Here is a 5,681-nt window from a genome sequence, read left to right as displayed (position 1 = left end):
ACAAATGGAGCAGAAAGGACCTTATTCATGGACTACACCAACCTACCCCAATGACATCTGATATATTTTTGGGGTTTTGGCTACCAATACAAGTGACATTTATTAGCCTATGCCGATATAAAACAAATTATAAATGTCAAAGTCAATTAATATTTTTGTATTTTTATGAAAGTAACTTAAAAGTAATTATATCAGGTAGCAGTTGTTTAAGCTATGCCATACAATAGGCAATAATTATATTCATCCTAATTCCAAACATTATTTTATCACACTAATATCCAAGACGATTTTGGAAAGAGAAACCTTTGGCTACAAAAACATCTGTTGTGTTAAAACAATTTGATTTAAAAGAAGCATTGCTATTAGCAAAATGAGTAATTTATGGATCTGACCAAAGACAAGTAAAGACAAAGGTGAACCACTTTCCATTCAGAGAATTTCTTGTTTGTATTCATAGACAAAGTGCTGCTAACTTCCAAGCTCCGATTTTAATGATACATATCTCGTCTCCAAAGAGAAACAACACAAAACCATAAATGCAATTATTTATTTAAGAAAGAATAAATTCACTAAAAGGACAGCAATGACTATATCTGGATATATTCTGCATAGGAAGTGGAAGAATTAAACTCTATATTCACTATATTATGAAAAGCTTGCAGTAGAACACTTCACCCAAATACTCAGAGCAGGCATGTCAGGATGCATGGAAAAATGGACCTTATTACCTTCAGACATATCAATAAAATTGATATGAAAGAATAGTTAAGGACAGTGAGGCTTAATGTTAGAATAAGCAACATCAAAATCTGAAACAACTTAATACTTTTTACTGGGTATCATTCTTGATCCTTAAAGCAAAAGAGAAACTTCAAAGCTTAGTCATACAGAAGCGTTCTTCTGTATTTATGCTATAGTATACAATAATTTAATTCAAACTGAAATTTGCTTTCTAATATGGAATAAGTAAGACTAGCAAATTCAGACTAATAGATGTATAACTTACCAGTCGTTCTTTTAGACTTCAAATCACAAAACTACAAAATATGATTTTTAGTAAATTTTCCAAATAGAGGAAATTATTTCAAAGCTCATAAGCCAAGTTTAAGGAAGTTTGCACTGCATTATTTACAGTATAAATACAATATTTTCACAAGATATGAGTAAAGTGAAAATGCATCTTTCTAAAGCATACCTGGCTTCCTTATATCTAGTCTAACAAATCATTTCCATATCACTTGAATTTCTTGTATTTTTAGGTGGCTTTTATTTTGTATAGCAATCACTCTCAAATGTACCCAATAGCCAGGTCAGAAGTCACACTGCTTAACCTGCATGATAATTAAGAAAAACCTTTAACAAGTAGAAACATGAGCATTCAGAAAACAAAATTTTAGTAAGTCCATCAAAGCCAACCCCATTTCTTTGATTTCTGAACGAGCACGTTAAACTTTAAACAGTTTGTTCCCGTAAGAAAAAAGGCTGCAAAAGTGTATTCACAGATTTGAAAATTCAGAGTATATTCAACAGAGTTGAACACAAACTACAGGGAATACTTGAACTGTCTTGGATGCTAAAAGAAAAATAGTTGCATTTGCACACTGCTCTGGTGGGCAAAAAGATTCTGCTGCCTACATAGCTGCTGAATAAAGTAATCCAGATACCTGCCTCTCACTGTTGTGCTAAGTACGCGTATCAAAACACTCTAGGGCCTGCAAGTCAAAAATAAACCTCATTTAAGATGTAATATCATATACCTCTGTGAATAACACAAAAACGTCACTGACATTTTGCACAGACACACTCACACAGTCTACAAATTACCTCATATTTTTTAATAGTAGCTTCTAGAAATTCAAAAACAACCAACCTTGAAAAGCCTATCCTGTCTCGATCCCAGAAATTATAAAATCCTGTACCTTCCAGAAGTCCCATAAATACTAATGGCTTGGGTAAAGCAATTTAATACAAAGTAAGAGAGGAACAACTGCTAAATCATATGGGAAATACTGCTACATATTTACAACTGACATTTTAGAGAGCCTTTTCTAGGTGTTGTTAAAATACTGCAAGTCATAATATACTTTTGTCATCAGTTTGACTAGTAGCCAGCATTTACAAATACTCAGAATGCAAAGATACATCACACTTATCCCCTGACAATATGGGCTGACTACCTGCCCCCAATCAATACTGATAGCTCTTCAAAATTAGATTTTCATTTGGCATCTTTTAATTAGGTTTCCTTTTACAAAAACCACTATCTTCCAACGTATTAGGGAAATTGAAAAGGCAACTATAATCAGCAAAACTGACAGGAAAATAAAAAAGTGCTCAAACCAATTTCAACTTCGAAGCTGATGACATAAGCCTAGAAGCAAAATACACTCTGCCTCACTGCAGGACATTTCTTCTCATTAAAGAGGGACGTGGGTCTGTGTAAGCAGTGAAGACTATTAAAGATAAGCAGATTAAATACTAGCCTTGCAGCACGGTAGCAGCACGTTATGTTGCTAGGTTGGAGAACTGGGTTCTCTTTTAAGATTTGTGATTTCCAGCGTTAAGCAAGTACAAAATGAAGTGATATTAACACAAGTGAAACACCCCAAGTGGCTAATGGTGAGGAAAAGAAACAAAAGCCACTCTCTACACAGCAACCCCTGCAACTACCAGCAGCAGCAAAAACTGTTCATCATGCCCTCCTGGCAACAAGGAAATCTATCAAGAAGACACTTTCAAGCCAATGAACTCTATGAAAAAGATATTTCCGTTTATCTTTGGGAAGAACCCTTTTGTCCAACATCTACTTAGACTCAGATGCACACACATACAACCATTATTTCATGCAGTCATCTGCTAACAAAACCTTTCTTCCTGAAGTAGAATTAATTGCTGGCGTTTTTATCTTTTCTCACAGGCTGAAAAGAAAAACTTTAGTTCGGCTATACAAGCATTCACAAAGTCCTTAACTGACAAACTGAAAGCACTTATTTAACCATAACTATAGCAAATTATCACACCAATTTAACAATACCCCGAAGACAGCAGCTAAATGCTATTTTTTCTGCCTGAGTAAACCATTTAACCTTTTATCCTTGTCCATATTTCAACAACTTTTTATTCTGACAAGGTTTCACTTTTTTCCCTTGGTATATTTTCTAATGTCTTCAAAGTGAATGCCAGAAGCATACGCTCCCCAAATTCAGTTCCGTTTCCTGCTCCCCTGCAAAATGGACCACAAGCACCACTCATGAAAAATCAAAACACCGTGAAAACTCACATGCCAGGCAGACACCACCAAAAAATCAATGACCCCTCAACCTCTCTGAGCATGAATCCTCAGTCCTACAATGAGATGCAGTATACTCATACACATCGTACCAATCCATTTTCCTATGTTATAACATATAGCATCCAAGCACAAGACTATAATGGACTCACATAATAAAACTTCTCAATTTGTTTCCACAGACTGAGTTTAGTCAAAACAAGTTGCTTATGAATGATCTAATTAGTGAATTCTAGCAACCATTTACCTGCAGTCAGGGTTCCCTACTCCTCCTCCTCATTCAAGTCCCTTCAGACACTCCACCTGAGCAGAAGACAGTGCACACTGCCCAGCTAGTCTGGACACACACAGCCATTGACCAACCAACCTCTGTGTTACAGCAAATTCATTTGGCTCCAGCACTGGGCTAACACTAATGTGCATCCCTTTCTTTCTGTCAGCTCCTAATTTTCAGAGGCTGAAGAACTTAGGTTATCTTTTGGACATCTTCAATTCCAATTTTAATTAATTTCAGGTGTTGAAAATTTACTGGGAGAATAGGAACTAAGCCTAAACATAATATCTTGTTTCTCTTGGAAGTTAGCCTGAAAATACGGCTGTTTTTAAACTAATATTTTTAAAAGAAAAACAGTATGCAATTTCTTTTATCCTAAGTCCACAATTTCAGTATCTGCATAAATCGTATTTCGTAACTCAAATATCCACTTTTTTTTAAAACATAATTTCAATAAAATTGTCTTTTTTCTTCCTAAAGAACACTTAAGCTTGAGCTTTCAAATCAGACCTGTCAGCTTTGCTTCGATATAAACACAACACTGTCATTCTTCTGTTGTCTTAAGAACAGAGCAAAGCCAAACTTAAAACATTCAAATACTGTGATGCAGTTTTCATTTCACATCTGTACTGAAACCAGCACAAAAAGGGTCCAACAAAATAAATTAACTAGTTGAACTTAATGCAAGTTTCAGCAGAAAATGAAAGGGGACTAGCACTCTGTAGGAAGATGTGGATGCAGAGAACTGTGGTGATGATAATGTCCCACCACATCTGAACATTGCTCAAGTACCCCAAATGCAGAATATAAGCTCCATGACAAGTATCTGAAATTTGTAATATCACACTCTCCATTACTTTTCTTACTTGCACTTACACATAAGGATTCTGTGGCTAGAAACTCTAATTTCTTGCATGTGTGAAAAGAGTAAAAGCATACATGCAGCAGCTACTGCAATGCAAAACAAACAAAAAAAAAATCACAAATTTCTAGTACAAGCTGGTGTTCAAAATACAAGCTCATCTTCACAGGGACTCACTGGGTGCTATTTTTCATCTGTACAAAAATACCAGCAACAACAAGCACACACACAGAGGAAACAATAACAAACCCAGATAGCCTCATAACATTTGTGTCTAACATCACAAGGTATTTTACATCACAACAAATAAGCAAAAAACCACAGATCTCTGCCCAATGCAGCAGAAGCAGCTCCACCACCTGCATTAGCCCTTGTCCCTAGGCAGTAACTTGTGTCAATAGTCCAAGTTCATTAACTAAAATGAAAACCTAGAAATTAAAAGAATATTCCATTATTAGAAGCACTTTCTCAGCCTTCTGTCAATACTATTGCACAGCTACCTCAGACTACGAGCATGCTATGTGTGTGCATATGTGTATAAATTTTTATGTATATATATTTACACATACACTGAAAATCTGATTTGCCCCTCCTGGATCTTAATTTCCACGTGTTTCACTATTACAAATTTGTGACACCAAACAGGATGCAACAAAAACAGATTGAATAAATGAGGAAGGTGATATAGATGGGCCACACGCCAATATATTGACTTTGGCTGTAGGAACAATTCCTGTTCCTTTAGGTTATCTGCTTACACTCCTACATGGCTATTTACTCCAGGAATCACAGGAGAGAGTTCCCAGGGAAGACAGAAAGTATCACAGTAGTGATATCAAGCATCTTTTAGGTAATGGAGGTAACAAGAAGCACAAGGAAAACATACGCATGCATTTGTTAAAGAACAGGAAGAGCTGGTGATGGCAAATGGTTTATTTAACACGGAAGAAAATAATATGTTTTTAAAAGAGTAAGCCACCTGTGAGAGATGAGCACAAGGAAACCTGAAAGTCATGCAACCCAGGTCCTTAAACAGGTGCCCATTGAATATAAGAAAGGAACAGATCAACAGTACTTTCAAAACACTCAAGAGAAAAAGTGAAAGAAACTTCAGAAAGGTTAGAGAAAGAGAATTTGAGCCAGTAACTGTTAGATTAATGATTTCTGTTAGTATGAACAAAAAGTGGGGAGCACCTGGGAATTCAGATTACTGCTTTACAGACAGTGCTCTCCATAGGAATAGAAAAAAGGAAAAC

Source organism: Antrostomus carolinensis, unplaced genomic scaffold, assembly GCF_000700745.2.
Source record: "Antrostomus carolinensis isolate BGI_N321 unplaced genomic scaffold, ASM70074v2 scaffold10545, whole genome shotgun sequence".
NCBI lineage: Eukaryota > Metazoa > Chordata > Aves > Caprimulgiformes > Caprimulgidae > Antrostomus > Antrostomus carolinensis.
Note: the sequence above shows the minus strand (reverse complement) of the source record.